This window comes from Rattus norvegicus, chromosome 5, assembly GCF_036323735.1.
Source record: "Rattus norvegicus strain BN/NHsdMcwi chromosome 5, GRCr8, whole genome shotgun sequence".
Taxonomy (NCBI): Eukaryota; Metazoa; Chordata; class Mammalia; order Rodentia; family Muridae; genus Rattus; species Rattus norvegicus.
The window spans coordinates 126,959,493-126,980,596 of record NC_086023.1 but is presented as its reverse complement, the minus strand read 5'-3'; the positions used below and the strand labels follow the sequence as shown (position 1 = coordinate 126,980,596).

At 48.9% G+C, this 21,104-nt stretch overlaps 1 protein-coding gene across 15 annotated transcripts in view; it reads right to left on the bottom strand.

Moving 5' to 3' along the window:
• The window catches only part of Ssbp3 (single stranded DNA binding protein 3), a 137,824-nt gene that overhangs the window by 77,372 nt on the left and 39,348 nt on the right, over window positions 1-21,104 (bottom strand). The window contains exon 1 of one of the 15 annotated variants that reach the window (XM_039110869.2): window positions 16,217-18,242. The exons of 12 other annotated variants lie outside the window; for them this stretch is intronic. The gene's annotated coding sequence lies outside the window, so the exon portion shown is untranslated. Of the gene's footprint in view, window positions 1-16,216; window positions 18,243-21,104 lie in introns of those variants that run through there. 2 more of the 15 variants (XM_039110871.2, XM_039110872.2) reach the window with 2 other exon arrangements.

The following is a 21,104-nucleotide window of genomic DNA, read 5'->3' as shown; positions in this document are numbered from 1 at the left end:
CTCACCTGCAAGACAGCTGGGCTGCACAGGACATCCTCAAAGGCCCCCCACCACAGTTCCCATCACCAAAGGCTAGTTATCGTCAAGCTTACCACTCAGGGATGTTCTCTCCTCTCTGCCCCTCCACACACAACAGGCAAGGAGGGAGTGGATACCTGACAAGGGCTGCAAGAACGTCCCCTTGCCCCTCTACCCTGGCCAAGGAAGGCGAGCCCAGCTCAGGTTACTCTTCACCTATCCCACAGCAAGCTCTAGCTCCTAAGGGTCAGACGCACCCAGGCCAGGCTAAGTGCTCACTAGGGACCAAAGGGGGAAAATAAACTATGTTACTCAGGTCAGGAGGTGAGCACACACACGCCTCCCACGCAGCATTGTTCCCAGGCTCCATTGTCAGCACTCTGTGGGCCTGACAGCCGGCGCTCCCTAATATGGCCAAGTTGGACCCAGTAGACAGCCAGCTACTTCCCCTGCAGTGATCCATGGGGACCATTACCTTGGACACACTACCAGCTGCAGGTAATGGAGGTCTGGTCTTCAACAAAGCACTGGGAGCCAGCCAGCTACACAGTAGGTCATGGAGACCTTTATATCCTATATATCCTGTCTCCAGGGGCAAGTCTGGTTATAGGCAGTCACCTGGCAACAGGGAGTTCACTGCCACACACAGGGAACATATACTCCATAGCCATCTGGTGTCCACAGAGGTAAGTCTGGGCCCAGCTTCTTCCTATCACATCTATAGTCAGACTGTGACTCTTCCCTTAGTCCAAACAGAATAGCCACCACCATGTAGAAGAGGGCAGTCAGAGCTCTCCTGCCTGCCAGTTGCATCCTCTTTAAAGACTTAAGGCCTTGTGCTCCAGTCTGAACCCAAGATCTGCTGTATACAGCAGTCTCATTTTGGACAAACTGCTTAACTTAGCGTCCCCATACCTCAATTTCCCTGCCTGAAAAAATTAGGTGCAACAGCGAAGTCATCACATAAAAACTGTTTGGAATTGGGCCTAGCACAAATAAAGCTGCCTCAGGGCTAAGTGCCGTCAATTCCTTCAGCATTTCTTCATTCAGAATCTTCACCAGTACCCAATCCTCCGCTGTTCCAGCCAGTGCAAGTTCTTAGTCTGCCTGGGCTTACCTGGTCCTGCCCTGAGTAATGCTGGACAAACCATCTCCTGAAAAAGGAGGCTCACACATACACCTCAAAGGTGGCATAAGGTCACAGGTAAAACACCTGCCTACTAATTGTTACTGACAATCCTTCTAATGGATGTGGCATTCTACAACAAGCCTGTGTCACTGGTGACCAACTACTGGCACACAAAGCCAGCTATCAGATTTAATCACTTTGTCAAGCTCACTATTAAAACCACTCTCCCTTGCCCTATGACAGTATCTTAATTTTTTTAAACCCATACAGGACTTAACATTTAGGACTATTACACCTAATCCTGTTGTTGTGACGCTGGAAATATGAACAGGAGGATCTGCTGATCAGCTGACTCAGCCTGCTGAGAAGCAACCTGGGCAGGACCACAGAAGCAGCTCCCAGGGCTAAGACAATGACGGCCACACAGTGAGGCCTCAGCTAGGACACAAGAGCCAGGAGTAGAGAGTTGTATTGAGAGGGATAGCACTTCGCTTTGGAAACAGTCCTGTGAGCAGACTGCTGTCAGGCGCCCAACTCCTCACAGTCTCTACAGCATTCCTCCAATGTGAATTCAGAATTCCTACTTCTCAGTGATGCTTCTAGAGAAGATGGTGCTTCCGGGGAATGAAAGGCGCTTGTGTTTAGTGTGCAAATAAAAGAGAACAAGCAGAAAGAATCTTCTAGCCTCAGGGCACAGTGGTCCACCTTATTGCTAAAGGCAGGACAATTTAGGACTTGAGCCTCATTGTGTGACTTGACTATTACTGGCAGAAGACTCCCACACCTTTCAAAGAGCATCTTCCCACAGCCCCAAAGTCCAACTCCACGAACTCTTTTTGAGGAGCATAACAAGATGTGAGATGTTTCTGTGTGCGTGTGTGTGTGTCCATCTCACAAGAAGAGTACTATCCCTAGGGGGTATATAACAAGATGTGAGATGTTTCTGTGTGCATGTGTGTGTGTGTGTGTCATCTCATAAGGAGAGTACTATCCCTAGCAGGTATCACAGAAGCAGGTCTTGCTTAGACCCTCTGCTCTTCCTGTTTCCCCTAGGCTGGACAAGGCAGCACGCACTGAGGGGTTCCTAGGGAATCCAGGCAGGAAGAGGAAGCAGTTGAAGGAAGAGCAGAAGAAATCAGTCTATGAAGAAGAAAGGACTAAGGGCAGAAGTCAATGTGATGTCATGAGACAAGTATGAGCTGAAGGCCAAAGAGGGAGGCACAGACTCCAACCTTACCTCTTCCCATGCACATCTCTACATGTAGTACTACATACATTCACAGCACAAAGAAACAAATGGAGCCGCCTCTATGGTTCTGCTGGCACTGACACTTTGATTTCTCAGCCAAGGTTTCTGTGCTTTTAACTTTTATACCTCTCTTGGTCCATTCTACAGATTTGACACAGTAAGGCTATCTTCTTTGCTTCTACCTACTGGGTCCTTGGTGAAGGCACGGCAAATACTTATAAGACTTAGTAGGGGGTTGAGGATTTAGCTCAGTGGTAGAGCGCTTCACAAGGCCCTGGGTTCAGTCCCCAGCTCCGAAAAAAAAAAAGACTTAGTAGGTACACTGAAATGCGCGCGTGCGCAAGCGCGCACACACACACACACACACGCACACACACACCCCTTGGAGATCTACCTGAACTCCTGAAGTTCTAGGAGGCCCAGCTCCCCTGCTCCCATCACTACCCTTGAGAGACTCAGAGACAGGCTGGCCCCCATGCATGGGGGTTGAGGGTGAGGGATGTGTACAAGGGTCTCAAACCTAGAGCCAAGCAGATGCCCTTCCATCCGTGCAGATGGGCCAGTTCAGCAGCTTCTCAAAGTCAACTAAGTCCGCTTTTCAAATCCTAAAAGGTTTCTCAAGTCCCTTTTAATCTGTCTGCCATTTTGTTTCATCGGCTCAGCTCAAGTCAAGGGGAACTTGGCATTTGGAATACTCACTGCAAATAGTGCTGTGCCGGGGACATGTGCCCATGCAGACACAGACACAGACACACAGACACAGACACAGACACAGACACAGACACAGACACACAGACACACAGACACACAGACACACACACACACACACACACACACACACATTTGTACAACGTACAAACTGAACTAGAACTTGAAACTCTACCCTCAATTCTTTAAGTCAGTTCCTGCCACTCAGCACCTCCTGAAAGAAGAGAAGCAGACTCTGACCACCCCGAATGACCCGGGCCCTTCTTTTGCTTTGCCATGTCCTCCTACAGATGGACAGCCAGATCTTCTTCAGAGCCCAGCACATATGCCTGGCTTGTACATGATCGACTGTGTAAAATCATTGAGAAGTAATACTTTACTCCACTCTGAAAACACACACGGCCAGTGTGTGTCTCAAACTCAAAGACTACCTGCTGAATAAGCAGGTCTGTAGGTCAGTACATGGCCTCTGCCTCCAAGCTGGCATCCCGTCCCCAGCAGGGTACTGAAGATCCATGAAAATAGAAGAAACTCCCAACGACCCGGTCACGTTAGGTTCCTCTGCCTTCAGAACGCATATACCCAAGGGGCTGAGCTCAAGTTGACAGGCAGCAAGCTCTCTCCCTGACTAAGGCCAAACAGGGATCTAGCCACAAACATCTAGTAATTCTGAACATGACGTGCACACTGTAAAAATAGCCCCTGTAGCTCTGCTCCCACCCTCCTCCCTGGTGACACAAAGGGCAGAGCAAAGTGACACCCCTAACAAGCCTCAGCTTGTTCCCACATGGATGCCCTAGCCTCCTACATCTAACCCAGCTGCTGTGTGCCAATAGGGAATTCCAAACGACAACTGCCATCATTTTCACAGGTACCTGGAATCAGATCACCACAACAGTGTAAGGAGTCCCCACACGGGATATGTAAGGCCCAAATGACAGACTTGTCTTCTCTACACACCTCTCTTGTGTGCCTTTCATTCATTTGGCGCTCACCACTCTGGGTGCACACATGTAGCCAGGCACAGTGGTGTTCGCCTTCAATCCCAACACTCTGAGGCCAGTCTGGTTTACAAAGTGAGAGCCAGGGCTACACAGAGAAACCCTGTCTCAACAAACAAACAAACAAACAAAAATAAACAAATACAGTGCATACATAGACTTCCCCATAGGCTCTGAATGAACACAGCATGGGTCCAGCTAGACAGGGTAGGGCAGACCTGTTATCTCAGCTGCCTAAGAAGCTGAGGCAAAAGCACTGCTTGAGCCAGGGGTAAGATACCAGCCTTGGTAACACAGCAAGACCTTGTACTGCTATTAAAAATGAGTAAAAAGCAACAGGAGCAGAGGAGATGGCTCAGTGGGTAAAATATCTGCTCCACAAACCTACAGATCTATAGAACCACACAAAACCACACATCTCAAGTCCTGGTACTCCTGCTGAAAGATAGAAGCAGATGAGAGTTCCTTCCTGGAAGCTCACAGGCCAGCTACCCTAGCTTCAGCAGTGAAGAGAAGACTCTGTCTCAAACAGTATGGAAGGCAAGGACCTACACCCAAAGTTGTCTGTCCTCCCTCATGAATGCCATGGCACATGTATATATACACACCTCATACACACCTCGATCTTTTAAGTCTTTTAAAGCAATGCTAGCCTCTTCAGATATCAGCCAACATGCATTTGCCACCATCTTATTTGTTTGTTTGTTTTAAAGAAATAAAGATGATAGGAGATTCTTACCCTTTCAGGCTACTAATATCATATGTATTAAATGGAAAGTATATTGAAAATTCTCAAAAAGAAAGTATCAAGGAGAGACAGGTGGCTCAAAACAGCTTCAAGAATAAAATCTACTGTTTGGACCTCAACATATCTAGCAGTGGGACTCCAAGAAAATTTAATAATCTTTGGGGAAAGGAGGGGACGCTCCGATTTCATCAACTAGAAAACGGATAAAGAGACCAAAGCTAATGCTTAGCCCTGAAAATAAATGCAAGTAAATTATTAGCCCAGTCTAATACATAGCTACACACACACACACACTGGGAACTGAGGACAACTTTAATCCCAGCACTTGGGAGACAGAGGCAGGTGGATCTCTCTGAGTTCCAGGGCAGCCAGGGCTACACAGAGAAACCCTATCTGGAAAAACAAAACAGAACAAGAAAGAAATGTGGCCATGTTACTTTTCAATCAGTGCTTAGGCCCCTATCATATGGCTTGGCATAAAACATCTCTTCAGGTATTTAAAAAATTAATTAAACAAACTAATTTCTTCTGTCTTGCCTCTGTGATTCTAGGTATCAAAGATAAAACACCCAGCACTGAGAAGTCCTCTGAAGGTGCCTTGCATATTGGCAAAGGAAGTTGGGGTCTCTGTCCCATCTTATACATACCATCCTCTTTCCAAAGCCACTTCTGAAGCTTCCTCAGAGGACTGAGGCTCAAAGCCAGTGAGCAGCATCAAGCCCATTGTGCCCCCAAAGTAATGGAGCGCTTCACACCTGTGAAGGGTAGGAGGGGCTGATGACCCCTTCAGCGCCCAAAAGAAAACCCATCTGCTGCAAAGAGAAGCATGCACAGGCTTTATCTTTAGCTACAAATGACGGGAATGTTACTCTCAGAAAGGTGGAGATTCTGCTCCATCACCCACAGTTATTTTTCCAGAATCCTCAGTGACTTTGTAGGGATGAGGAAGGGGAAACAAGAGAAAGGTCTAACATGATTTCAGAGACAGGGAGGAAAGATACAAAAGGAGGAGGGGATGAGGGAGCCAGTGGAGGCTCACAACCCCTGTGACTCTTCTAACTGGAGGCAGAGTGCCCTCCATGGCCCACGCAAGAAATGGCAGCTGTCACACTATCCCAGCCCACTGGAGATGGGGTGGAACCATGCGTGCCATGAATCAGAAAGGCTGAGCTCCAATGCCACTGTTTTGGCTGTGGTGCTCTGGAGCAGCAAGCGGAGTCTCTTGACTGCCGTGTGAGCCCCAAGAGCAAACGCCCACCCCTGCCACCTGACAGATCATCTTTCTGCAGTAGAGGTCTGGATAAAGATCCTGGGTTCTTGGCTAAGTCCTCCCCCATCTCTGGACTTCATCCCTTCCCATCAAGAGGGAACAAGCTGATGCAGACTCAGGTGAGGCAGCAGCTACTGTAGGAGGTGCAAAGCCCAGCCCTGCTGGCAAGTGCCTACTGAAACTTCTTAAAGCCTCACAGTTTGCCTACCCTTGAGATTCAGGGAACTAGGCATGGGGGTGTTTTCCTTTAATTCCAGTACTCTAGAGCAGAGGCAGGAGGATCACTATGATTCTGAAGACAACCTAGTCTACAAAACCAAGTTCCAGGACAGCCAAGGCTACAAAGTGAGTCTCAAAAAAAGGGAGGGATGCAGAGAGGGAGCACCGGCCACAGGGAATTATGTCATTCCCACGCACCAAGAGTAGACCCTGGCTACCATCAACCCTGGCCCCCACTGCTGCAGGCCATAATGATTTCCTGACTCAGAGGGGAGGTGGCTGGTTAGTTCTAGATCAACTTGGCATAAGCTAGAGTTATCTGAAAGGAGAAAACCTCAATTGAGAAAATGCCTCCATAAGATTTGGCTGTAGAGCATTTTATTAATTAGTGACTGATGGGGAGGGCCCCACCCACTGTGGATGGTGCCACACCTGGGCTGGTGATGCTGGACAAGCAGCTGAGCAAGCCATGAAGGGCAACTGCAAGTCCCGTCCCTTGGTCTCTGCATCAGCTCCTGCCTTGAGGTTCCTGCCCTGCTTTAGTTCCTGTTGCCTTTGACAATCAACAGTGCTATGGAAGTGTAGGACAAATACATACCCCTCTCCTCCCCAGGTTACCTTAGTCATGGTGCTCATTGCAACAACAGAAGCCCTAGGACAGGAGGGCAGCTCTTCCCTGAGTTTAGCCTCCACACTAGTCCTGGAAACCACAGGGACGAAGAGGAAGCATGACCCGGGCAGCAGAAAGCCAGCTCTGTAAGAACTGTTCCCAGTGAGACCTGAGAGGCGGTTAAGCCCACTGTGGAGAGCCACATGTGCAAAGGCTGGAGCTAGGACTCTTGAGAACTGTGGGGGACTGAGGGTGACCAGGGTGCCCTAGCAGGGCCAACAAGGCAGGCTTTCACGGCAAACTGTCACTGCACTCTGGAGATCCTTTTGGGTTAAGGTTGAAGAGATTGTACTGTATAGACTAAGCCAAAGAAAAAAACAGGCTCCCAGGGAAGGGAAGCAGGACCACAGGGGCCTAGAACCCAGTGTGAAGCTTAAAGGCACCTGAGAAAAGAGCCCATCCCATGTCCTTCACACACCTATCCCTCACTCCCTCACTCCCTCACCCCCCCCCCCTTGTTTAGCCTCTTTTATTTATTTTTAAACTGGGACCTGCTTGTGGTCAGGTTGATACATTTTTTTTTCTTTTTTTCGGAGCTGGGGACCCAGCCCAGGGTCTTGCGCTCGCTAGGCAAGCGCTCTACCGCTGAGCTAAATCCCCACTACTCCCTTCCCCATGACCTGTATGGCAGTTTATCTGACAGACAGACAGAGAGACATCATAAGGAAAGTGACTTGGCACATCTTACGTATGTGGAAACCTGACCTGTATCTCGTACTCTTCAGTACCCCTAGGCCCCCAACCACAGACCCTTACCCCATCATGAAGTGTTGAGGGCTCCCCCACCACCCCCTCAGGGGACAACCTCTCCGACACTGACAGATGGGGAATCCTAAAATACAGTGTATGGATCATGTTTCGTGACTAGCAAACGAGCCAGCCGGGACACTCAGAGAACCGGGCCAGCTCGGGAACAGGATCTCACACATTTTGCAGAGCAGTGGACCTGCATTCTCCTCCCCCAGCCTGTGGGCTCCTCAGGAGACAGATTCTGCATGTGGAGGACACAGAGCAGGTGCAAGCCTGGGGGACGGAGGAGAGAGCATCCGAACCCTCCACACTGAGAAGGCTGTAGCTTAGTCCTGAGCAGTCTTTGTTCCTGCTAGGCATCTGCCACACACTCTGAAGCCATCCATGCTGCTTGAGTTCCCGTCCTAGCTCTAGCCAGGCACAGTACCTTTCTGAACCTTCTTTTGCTGGTCGATAAAGTCATGGTGGATTTTTTTCTCTCTTTCTTTTCTTTGGGGGTGGGGTGGGGTGGGAGGTTCACAGCAGAAGCTCTCCCTCACTGAGTCACAGTGAAGAAGGTGAAAAGCAGAGTTCAAGGTTACAGCAGACACAGTAACCGCCATCTTTACAACAGCACGACTGTGGGTCCTCTCTTTTTAGTCCCACTGAAAGACTCCAGGAGGCCGGGTAAGCAGGCCAGGAGGTTCAGTAATTTGGGGAGTTGATCTGCTCCGGGAGGCCCCCTAGGGAAGGGCTTAGGGGAGTCTCCAAACCAAACCCCTGGTGTTCTGTCATCTGTACATAGTAGTGGAAAGTGCTTGGAGCTGGGCAAAGGAAGGACACATAAAGGTTAGGGGCTGAAGCCTACTACCTTTCTGGTTTGACACACATCCCTCGATGCCTCTCACATAAAGGCCAGACTCTAGGGCTCTGACCAAGGATTACACTTCACCTCCTCACTCCAAAGGAAAGATATTGGTCACATCTATAACCAAGATTTTCTGACTTTAAAGCAGGGCATGAAGATCAGCAAAGTGGACTATCCCACCAGAGTCCAAAGATAGAAAGAAAGGAAGAATGGAGGCAGGAAACTGGGCCCTTGCAATTGGAGAAAAAAGAGGCCCGGTGGCTGAGAAGTACATGTGATTAGACCTGATGGAAGGACATGTCTGGGGGTTGGGGATTTAGCTCAGTGGTAGAGCGCTTGCCTAGCAAGCGCAAGGCCCTGGGTTCGATCCCCAGCTCCGAAAAAAAAGAAAAGAAAAAGAAAAAAATATAAAAAGGAAGGACATGTCTGAACAGCAGGACCATCTTTGGTTGTGAAGGTCTGAGGTGCGGTGGTTACTTTAGGATCTATCTTTTACAAAGAGCATACACCTGCACGTACTATGGGAAAAACTCAGAGCAAACTCTGGGCCTGAGAATGCTCTGCCTCCATCACTCCTGAGGTAACAATATTTCTATCCAAAATATGACAGATGCCACTCCCAGAAAGGCAGAGAGTTAATATGCTCAGAGACTTCTTGGATTCTTTTGGAGTTGCTTTACAAGCATAGAGATGTGCTCTGGCCAGTGACACCTACTGGGGTGGAGTCCTCCTCACAAACACAGGGATGGTCTTGTAAAGGAGGGAAGGCACGAAGACAATACCAATTAGCTTTCTTCTCCTTGTTTTGCAGGAGCAGAGACATGATGAATAACCAAGGTAGGGAACCAGGTTCCTCACTGCCCAAGCCCTGTCGCCTGCAGACAGTGCTCTCAAGTTTATAGGCACAGGTGGGAAATTTCATTTGACATGTGTAGTGTTCTGCTGTAGTGTTTTGAGGAAACGTATAATCCAGATTTCCCATTTACACTATGTTGGTTTCACCAACTCAAAAGCTAGAAGTGCCTCTACTCCACTCCTGTCTTTTGGGCGGGCTCTTCTGGGACAGACAGCCTGTAAGTTCTACAAAGCTTCATCTGGGTTCTATGCAATGGGAAACTTCGGTGAGGGGAGAAAGCTGGCTGGCCCCAGCCACTATTCACTAACACACACCTGGCTCTTCATGTTCTTCCTTAGCAAAAACACATCCATATTGACACTGCACAGTATTTGCCCTTCCAGTAAAAGTTACCAGCTACCAAGGCTGCCTGGAACAAGACCAACAAACTTGCCAAACCTTCTTACAGGGGAGAGCCAGGCAACCCTCTACCTTCCCCACCACCCTTCTTTAAGAAAAAGCAGCTACGTAGCCTCAAAATTCACAGGGACGGAAGGCAAACCTACCTAGTTTCTAAGGCCATCTCCCAGTACATGCACAAACATTCCCTTTATGCTTTCTTTAAAAATCTCTGGAAATAACTTCTCACCCCAAAAACCAGGTGATATCTCACTCCTATTGCTACCTGAGACCAGACAGTGACCGTGGCCAGTACAAACCTTAAGGGCCCTTATGACGGGAATTAAACACTCCTCTGAGGTCACAGACCTCTGGGAAGGTTAGCTTGTGTTCTCACCCCACCCCACAACAAACAAACAAACAACATGTCCAAGGCCTCCCCACATCTAGGCACCTATGAACGTGAACCTGTCAATAGACAGGTCCTTTGCAGGTGAAATCAAGCTAGCATGAGGTCATATTGGATATGAATGAACCCTGCTCCAATGAGAAAACGTAGGCACACAGACACAGGGAGAATGCCAAGTCATAAGAGGCAGGGATTGGAATAGCATGGGTCAAAGAATGCATGCGAAGACTAACACCACCACCAGAAGAGAAAGTCATGGACAGACTCCCTAGACCCTTCAGGAGTGCACGGCCCTACTTGATCTTGGATTTAGTCTTCACTCACTTATAGTCCTCTGTTAGTGCAATTTTAGAAATACGTAGACCTCTTAAATCTCATAACTCTCTCTCACCTACCCATCAACTGCCCTCGTCCTCTGCACTATTCCCTCTTACAATAATACATGGCCCAAAAGGATGGAGCTACCACTGTGCAACCGACCTTGACAGTTCACCAAGACCACCAGACACAGGCCAGAGAGAGTACAACAAGAAAGTCAGCTTTACCAGGTGGCCCTCTGGTCCCTAGCCTGCCAGTGAAACAACTCTAGTGTCAAAATCACAGAGATGTGGAGAGGGTGGGTGGATAAGTCAACAGAAACACAAGAAGATTCAAAAGGAACCTGAATGTCAAGGTGACAGGCAGGAGGTGAAGAAGATATACCTCATCCCTGCCCACAGCCAACCACATATATGTGACTCTCATGCCCTACTAGAATTTCCTGGAACCTCACTACAACAGTATGCCACACAGGAGATCACCTGGTGCTGTCTACCCACACAGCTGTTGTACTTTGAGCTTCACAGGGAGAAAGCCAGCCTGCTTCTGTCCAGGGACGAGGCTTATTTACTTTGGACTTCCAATACTGGAAATTGATAGGGCCAAGTCAACAAGGGCAGGCCAAGTAGCTGGTTGGGCAGATGGATGGCTGGAGACTCCACTCCACACTCTGCCCTACCTGTGCTGGCTTCAGCCACCTGTGGTCCCATTCTCCATTCCCTGCCACACTCAAAGTTCAAAGCATAACACCAGGGTGCTTCAGCAGTGACGTCAGATTTGCACATACGCTTGCACAACAGTCTTCTCAGTATCCAAGGCCTCCTGAGCATTATATGTAATATATGTTATATATAAGCAGACCTACCAGACAGCAGGACATCTCGGGAACAAAAGAGCAAACTAGCAAGTCATGCTATGCTGGCTCATGACAATAATCCCAACAGGAAGACCACAAGTTTGAGACCAACCTAGACTAAATGAATTCTAGAACAACAGTGACCCTTTTTCAAAAAACAAAAAAATAAAGAGAATCTGAGGTGCTAAAACAAGCAACCTTGGCCCCAGAGAGGGAAAACAAACAAACAAACAAACAAACAAACAAACAAGAAACCAGAAAGCCAAGAATTCAAGTCCATCCTTCCAATACCCCACGAATCCAAATTAAATGAGGAGCCCAGCAAATAACGGCCTCAGGCTCCAGCCTCAGACAAACATGCTGGCTTTTCCAGGCAAGAACTGGTAACGGTCTCCGTAAAACGTATTTCAGAGTTCTGAGACTAGGAAGACTATACTGTGTATAACTAACAGGAAACTGGTGTGGGAGAGCCAGAGAATCCCCCAAAATCATTATTTTTGCAAATGCCTTTTTCATGAGCTGGCTCTGGCCTCAGTTGAGAATCACAACAATTTCATCCGCCTCCCCCCCTCGAGTTCAAGCACCTAGCTAGTGCCCTGACATGAGTCACACTAAGTGCTGGAGCCTCAGCTGCTGGCTGTCATCCCAACAGTCTGCCTCAAGTCACACTGCACCAAACCACAACCCCAAATATTTAACCCAAATCACCTTCCCACCCTCCCCACCTCAGCAGGCTACTCCTCACCTACAATTCCCAACTGGGGCTGTGAAGACCCCTAAATAGAACAATGGGTTCCATTTGGAAAGGCCTACAACACAGGGCTGCTTGACGTGTCTGTGGCTCCAATTCTGCCTAAAGAGATGCCCTGAATACAGGTTGCATGCACTTTCTGAGCCCACTGCTGCCTCTCATAAAGATGGACATCTCCCTACTGCTGCTGTGGGGACAAACAAAAGGACACAAGAGTGCTTCTGGGTGATTCCACGCCCAGGCTGTTATAGAGAACTGAAGCGGCCTTGCTCACCAACGCTGGGACAAATGGAGGCACAAGCTAGAAATCTGTGCCAGACACAAGGCAGCCTGACAAAGCAGAAGCCCTGCTTTGCTCAAGTGATTAACAGGCCCAAGAAAGGCTGTGGTGCGATTTACGAGGGCCATGGCCAAGAAAGATTTATCCGTGTATGGCCTTCAGATGGCTTGTCAGGCTCTCGAGCAGCCCCAGTTTGGCTAAGGATCTCAGCAGCAAGTAATTTTCTAATTGATTCATTAGCACTCCAATCAGCAACTCCTTAGACACAAAGGGTCTTGTTCAAGTCTGGATGCCCAAGCCCAGGATGCTGAGCTGCAAGAACTCTTCCAGCATCAGCCTGGGATCCGCAAAAAGCACCCCACACAGAGACTTTGCAGAAGTCACCCCAAAGGAAAACCTCAGGGTCTGGAAACAGAAACAGAGCCTCCATGGTTTCTCAGGTGCTGCGGGTTTATCTGTTATTAAATATTTGTTTTACTTTCAGTGTGTGGAGGTGGAGGTGTGCCTTGATCACACTCACAGAGGTCAGCAACACAGGATCCCTGAGGCTGGAGTTACAGGCTGCTGTGACCTACCTGATATGGGTGCTGAATACACCAAACTCAGGTCCTCTGCAAAAGCAGCGTGTGCTCACTCTTAGCTACTGAGCTATCTCTCCAACTCTAGGTCATGTTTTATCATGGGAATATTCTGAATAGAGCCCCATGGAAAAAGTGGAAAAGAGGAAAATACCCCAGAATCTTGTCTGCACAAAGTGAGCCTTGGTACTGGACTGACAGGTGACTTCTTCCAGCTGAGGTTGGAACCCATCACACCTCATGCACATTAGACAGTACTGCACCACTGGGCCATCCTCCCACCCTTTTGCTGCTACTAATTGAGTATGTACAGAACATATAATTCCTTTGGTTCTCGAGGGGAGCAAAACAACAGTACCCACATTGGTGTTATAATTGAGTAAGACTGCACACAACACACCAGACTGAAGGAGAGGGCCCACTGGCCTCTGAGAAAGCATCTGTTAGGTGTATTCAGAAAGGATACAGATGGTTCCGGTCACACCTATGAGCAGCTGAAGCTCAGTAACGGACCTAAGAGCAACACTGTATTGATGTAAGTAGAGATTAACTTTAAAAACGATTTTTGCGAGGCATCAGTCACATGTGCTTGCAATCCTATAATCTCAGCACCTGAGCACACCAGTGAGATAAATTTAAGTCCAGCCTGGGCTACTCAGCAAGGCCATGTGGCAAACCAATCTTTCCTCATTTCACGTTCCTCTTAATATGTGGAATCTTTACAAGAAGATGGGTCTAGGACAGTGCAAACTGACAGAAAAGAACTGTGGGCATTCTCATAGGAAGGCTCAGAAACCTGACTGGGTCCTCTGAGAGCTGTCTTGCAACCTGTGCTGTGTACACACCCAACTGTAGTAAAGTCCCTGTGAATGTTCCCGTGGGGGAACAGTGCTTTGGAAGGTTCGAGAACCAACCCGGCTGGCTCAGCACATTCCTCTACTTACCCTACCAGCATGGGATAAGTTACCTCCCAGATGGGTCTGGTGAGCCAGCGGGCAGTATGGTCCCCAACTAAGTAATAGGCTTTCACAGCACAGGGGGACAAATCTTCACATGAAGGACTGCAGTCTGCACAGCCCTGGGCTACGCAGAACTCAGGGCACACAAATGAGCAAACACCAGTATTGCAGAACTAGCATATAATGCCTTAGGATGTCTGGGATAAGATACAGTTCTACTTCTTCTATAGAGAAACTATCTGGCTACTTAAATCTCCAGGAAAGCCAAAGGGTCCAGACTTCCTGACCTAGAGAGGAGATGGCTTCTACAAATGACACTGGGACAAAGCCATACTTCTCCACAAACTACCTGTGCAGAACCTTTGTCAGACATGGTCTCTGCAGGTCACCTCACTTCCTGTCAGACAATGTCTCCCCTGAGTCACCTCACTTCCTGTTAGACACTGGCTCTCTAGATCACCTCACTTCCTGTCAGGTTTCATCTTTTCTCAAAGCCTTTTCTCCCTTAGACTCACCTCCATTCTATCTCAAGTCTCATGATGAAGACAGTATGGTGGCTGGATCTTCTGGGTCTGGTTCTCACCCAGTTTCCTAACTGTATGGCATCTCCCATGACAGCACTGTCCTATTGCTGTGACAACACAAATCTAAGAGCTACCATCTTAGCAGCTCAAAAATAATCAGCACAGGTAACTCCTCGGCCATTTCCCCTTCTCCAAACCAGAGGATGATTAACAAGAAAACACTCAAGACCCACATAGCTTGAATAAGATGTCCCCACCACAGAGCACAACACCTACCTAACTCCACAAAACATGAGAGACACTGGAGTCTGAAGGCCCCATGAACAAACGGCCTCCCCAAGGCCGAGACTCTCGACTCCCCTCACAGTCCATCTAAAGCACAGAGGTGGAGTAGGATAGGATGGGGGGCTCTCTCCTACTCCTGCCCTTGTTCCCAAGGTTCCTCGTGTATGAACTGGGAGGCTCAGGCCAGCACTGCCTTCTCTCTGCTGTGCCTACAACATGCTACAGATGTCTATGAGAGTGGTGGAAACCAGACACTCTGTCTGGCACTGCCCAACCCGGTACCTGCCAGGCATGAGGTTCCTCATAGGGCCAAGTGAACCAAATGATTGGACAAAAATCCATCTGGAGGTGAATAGAAGATGAGGCCAGAACACAAACATGACAACTGGGACCTTCTCCATGCCAAACAAGCCCCCAAATTTAAGGAAGATTCATGGCAAACTAGAGGAAGACCTTTCAAGTTTCCTTAAGTTAGTCCCTCTCAGGACAATTACAAAACAAAACTCATAAAATGAGATTCAGGGTCCAGGGAGATATTTCAGTCAATAAACATAAGCAGCCAAGTTTGAGCCCCAGAATTCATATAGTGTCAGCCTGGTGGAGTTCACATGTGATCCCAATGCTAGACAGAGGCAGAGAGACAGGAGTCCCTGAGGACTGCTGGTCAGCCAGCTCACCGTAACTGGTGAGCCCTAAGTGATGAACTGGTGAGCCAAATGGTCCAATGACACACTGACTCAAGTAGGAAATTAGCACTTCTGAAGACGTTCCCTGGCCTCTGTACATGTACACAAAAGTATACATACCAGCACAGACAAGAGCACACGTTGAAAACAAATGCATTTACTGGACGTGCTGCTTCAAGGGGCTAATGGATAAGGAGAGTGAGCCAGACACACCCACTGACCAGGCCATCTTTCTTTGTATGGAGGGCTGTCCCCCACAAAGGCCCTCCTCCCCAGAGCTTCTCCCCCGAGCCTGGCCAACCCCCATGAACACTGCTCACACCATCCGAGCTGTTGCTTTGGAATGTGCCAGCAATTCTGGCGGCAGGAACAGCAAGCTTTAGCTCAGCAAAGAAACCAGCTGGAGAGGCAGCCTCATGAAATGATGAAATGCCAAACCAACCCCTACATCTTCTCCAGTCTCTCGGGTCACCTACCAGATTAGAAGGCCTGTTGCTACGGCAACCATATCTTGCAAGTGTCGGCTGAACTTCCCCATAATTTTTAACCCATTAAGTAGCTGGAAGAGGGGTGGTATACAGCCCAAGCCCGAGTCCCAAGTGTTGTCCTGCTTTGGCTGTTCTCCTATAATTAAAGCAAGAGAATGAGAAAGGGCAGGCAGCCAGGCAAGGACTAGAGTCCACAGTTGGACAAACAGCGAGAGTGAACAGGTTGCTTACACACCCACCTTTTTCTCCCACCAGCTATCCACCAAAAGGCTGGCTGACAGCAGCCGGCAAACTTTCCACACACCTGGCAAGACCAAAGCACCAGGAGCTACAAGGAAGATGGAACCAAACAAAAGCAAAATGGAAAACTGCCTGCCCCTCCCAGCAGGCGCCTCGCCCTTGTGCTGTGGAACAGCGCCGGGCCCTTCTGTGGTAAGCAGAAGGTGGCTGGGAGTTAGGCACAGGGGACAGATGGCCCGCAAGCACTGGCACTTTCCAGTTGTCTGATAGGCGCCGGCTGCCAAGCAGGCCCCCAGTCTCCTTGCAGGCGCTCCCACTCCACAGGCAGAGCCTGGCTGGGTACAGTGTCGCCCATTCCAACCTGAGGCAGTGCTGTGGTACTGCCATAGCTAGTTGCCTCTCCTGCATTCCACCTACATTTGCAAGTCATCCTTAGCATCCTCCCCAACAGCCCAGCCACCCAGCCACGCCCTCCTCCACTGCAGGGCAGCCTTCCTCTACCCACATTCACAATTTGTTCATAGGTCTCCAAAGAACCAATCTGTACACGGACTTTCCTCAGCCCCTCCCATTTGAAGGGAGGAAGTTCATAAACGGACCAAAGGGAGGAAAGGTCCCACCAAGCCAAGCCTGACTCTATGTAACAGTTCCAAGGATGGAGTCAGGCCTGGTTGAGCCAGTGGACCAAACGGTCTCTAGGAAGGAGGGTACAGCAGGAGAAATAACTGAGCTTCCAGGAGGAAAGGGATCCGAAAAGGGGCTAAGGAAAAAAGTGCAATGGGATCAGGGAAAGTGTCTGGCAACCCAGGACTACAATTTGAATCTATATCTGAGAGGAAGGCCTGCCCAAGTCTTCTCAGTGTGCCTGGCACACTGTGCTAGCCAGGTGAGACCACTGTGCTACAACAGATCTACGCCATACTCAGAAAGCAAGGGGCTTGCCTTAACCATGGGGATGGGTTCTGCTTCAGCAAGTTCACTTATCTCCTGAGGAAAGGCTCATGACCAGGACACTTAGCAACCCATACCTCATCCTCCAGCCAGCGTGGGTCCCATACCAAAGGGACACCTGGGACAAAATCCAGTTCAGTGAATTAAGATGCTAATGTCTTTCTTCCTGGTAAAGAGGCAGGCATAGCACCTCTTATTAGCAGGTCCACCATCACCCAGCCTTTTCTTGCAGATCATTCCATCAAGTTCAGAAGGAACTAAAAGTGAGGTGATAGGTGGGGCAGGTGATAGGTGAGAAGGCAGGATATGCCACTCCCTCCCTGGGATGGGAAGGGGGCACATCACCAGGAATATCATGTGTACTATGAACTCGGTGAGGTGGCTGCTGAACACCAAGAGCAGCTTTTGAGGAAGGACTCCTCTCAAGGCAAAACAGAGCATGCCACCCAGGAATGGAGGTGGTCCTTAGGGAGGAGGAGCTCTAAGAATGCCTTTGAGATTTAAAAAAAAGCCCCCCCCCATTTTAACCCACCAAATGGGTGGGTTACTACCCAGCTTATCCATTGTTAGGTCTTATTATCCAAATCCTTTGACTCACTGAACAAGTGCTCGCTGAGCATTTACTGTACGCCAGATACTGTAAACACGCGAGTGAAGACTAAGCACCTGTCTGCCCTTAGTGAGCTTCCTACTGGACAGACTCTGACATTTGGCTCCATTGCTCACAGGCCCTCAGCATCTGGACACAGTGGCCTTGACCTGGCCCAGACAAAGTAACCGCAGTTTCAGAGCTCAGTGCAGGACCACTTCTCAGAGACTATGGTCTCTCTCGAAGGCAGAGAGCTCTGGCACAACGAGCCTGGTTACTGACTCCGAAACAGGAAAGGGAGAGAGGTCTGCCCCAAGGCCCTAGGCCTCAGTTTTTCCTGCTGGTGAATAAAGGGTTTGTCCAATCTACCTCTAAAGACACCCTAGTGACCTGACCCCTAGCAGCCTGGAGCTACCCTAGCTGACCGGCTGCTGCCAGGAGGGCTACAGGAGAGCAGAGCAGAACGGAGCAGGCAGCCTGTCAGGTCTCACTGCTGCAGGGAGATTCTGCCCACAGCTCTGAATAATAATAGATGTAACATTTAGGTAAGGTTGGGGATTAAGTTAAACCTCACTTAAGAGACGGGGATGTTGGCATTTGGGAGCAGGAAACAGGCCTGGGAACACAGTTAATACCTACCACAGAGCACAGCGGGTCACTGCCAGCTCCTGATGAAGCATCTTACGCTCCACTGTTCTCCCTCCGGCCAACTGCACACACTTCAGGGGCCAGAGAGGGGGCGCTAGAGGTCAGTTTTGGAAACTATGTTTTCAGAAGAACACGGACAAAGCAAAAGCCAGCAAGATCCCATCTGAGGCAGGACTGAGGTTATCTGGGATGTGAACCCATTCATTGGCGACAGTGGAAGCAGGCCTTTTGTGACAAGAATGGAAACCTATGTGAGTTGGGATGATATTCACCACTCAAAAAGCAGCTGCGGAGAGAGCCTTGTCCACTTGATGGTGGAAATACCTCAGACCCAGGCTTCTGTCCACCTGTCCAAGTGACAAGTCCCCTACCTCCTGGGACAAAGCAGGCACTGTAGCAGGAATATGAGCCAAAACTCTCCGACTCAGAAAGGACTTTAAAGGTGATCAATTGATAATATGCAGATGAGGGGATATAAAGAAGAACATCCAAGCCCTTCGTGTTTTAAAATAGCCTTTCTTCTTTAAAAAAAAAAAAAAAGTGCAGGATTCCTAAGGAGGGGCATGGAAAGGATTTGCCTGCCTCTCTCCAACCTCAGAGGGTTTTTTTATAAACACCAGGCCTCTCTGGCATCCTTGGTCAAGCCCCACCCCCTTCTTCTAGGCTGCAGAGGTCACTCTTTTGTGGCAAAAGCTGCAGGTGGTGACTGAGAGTAAGAAAGGCTCCATTGTGTGAGAACTCAAATGTTTAGGGTACTTCTGTCCTGCAGAGTCAGAACAGAGCAGGGAGCCTCCGAGCAGACTGCATGGGAAATGCAGCAGGTTGTCAATGCAGCTTTGGAAGGTCTTGCTGCCATACTGGTGTTTCCTGGCAGTGTCACCCAGCCCAGCAAGCTAAGAAGACACCATCCAGCCTAGGGGAACACTCAAATCAGACCAATCACAAAGGCGTAAATCTGAGCCTCCCACTGGTACTGGGTGTCAGTGTAACTCAAGGCCACAGAATTGCCATCCCTTCAGGTTTGCTGAATTCTCTCAACCAAAGCACTGACCAGCATATCACACATGCTGGAAGAACAGCTGAACAAAGACCGGGACAAGGCAGTATGGCAAACACCAGTAATCACAGCACTTAGAAGTTCCAGGGTCAAGAGTTCAAGGCCAGAATGGACCATCAGAAACCCCTGTGGGATGTATGTGTTTGTATATGTGTGCACATGTCCATGCATACAAATGCAGAAGCCAGGGGAGACCACTGCATAGTGTCCTGTAACATACTGCGATACTCTGTCACTCACCAGCTTTCACCTGGAGACGCATCTCACACTTACCCTGGAGCACACTGGCTGGCTGGCCAGTAAACTCCTGGAATCCACCTGTTTCCGCCTCCTGATGCTGGGGTTACAGGCATATGCGATCATACCTGGCTTTTATGTGGCTGTTGGAGACTCAAAGTTGGGTCCTCCAAGCTCTTTTAGTCATTCTGAGTCACCTCCCTAGACTCAGTCTCAATTTTAGACTCAATTTTGTAACTTCTTTTCCCCAAACTAATTTATCTACCGCTCTGTATTCAACTCAAAATTCTGCACTAAATTTCCTTGATAGTGTCTAGCTTCAACGGTAAAATACAAGCCATGCAGCAGATTATTGAGGAGAGGTAAAACATGGGAATATAGAAGCTTCAGCCTGAGGCCCACAAAATCAGGGGGTTTATGTTCTGTCGGCCACTCCATCCCAGCACATGAGGGAGACATAGACAGTCACCACTCTGCTCAACCAATGTCTTGAAATGAATCCAGCCAACAGATTTACTGTATGACCCTGGTCAAGTCACTTGTCCCTTGAGACGATCTTTTCTCAGTTATAAAACAACAAAACCATGAAATTCAGGGTAATTATCCAAAGCCAGCCTGGGAACAGCTCTAATCTATAGAAGCCTGTCCAAGCCTACGTGTTTCCAGAAGGAAGGAGCTAGGAGGCAGTGTGGGGCTATGTAAAGAGCCACATGGTCTTGGGGAAGTTACTGAACTATCTACCATCTTTCAGACTCAACTTCTTCATCTGCAAAATGGGGGCCATGCCACAGCTACCTTGGCAGAATGAATGTAAACCCTCCCATAAGCATTGGTGGGAGAAGTGCTAACTGTGAAACTCTGAAAATCCTCACAAGAGGAATCTGCTTTCCTGCCAGCTCTCAGTGACTTATGACAATTAGGGACAAAGAACAATCAAGACCACTTCACAAAATAACATTAGGTAAAAATCCAGACTCCAAACACTACTGCGATGTAAAGGTGTAGATTTTGATAGTACAATTCCCAAGGGTTTTACCCTTCTCAGGAAACTGAACAGAGAGGGGTGTGAAAAGAGGAGGAGAAAGGTCTAGAAATTGAACCATACAGGTGACAGAGTGAGACAGAAGTGGGATGTCTGCCACTGAGGTGTGCATCAGGCACTCCTCCATGCCCTCCCCTCACGAGGAGGGATTCAGGAAGGGCCTTTGGGTTGGGACTAAGTGGCTTAAAGAGGAGGTGCAGAGCCTGTTCTCAAGGAATGGGGCCACTCCCCTCCTTCTTGGAAGCCCAGCTAAACAAGTGAAACTATAATCAGTGGTGTATGGTGACAGAGTACCTATGAGCAGCAGTGACCAAAATCAAGACAAGTGGCCTGTCGAAACACTACAGATATTTTGGGTGCCAG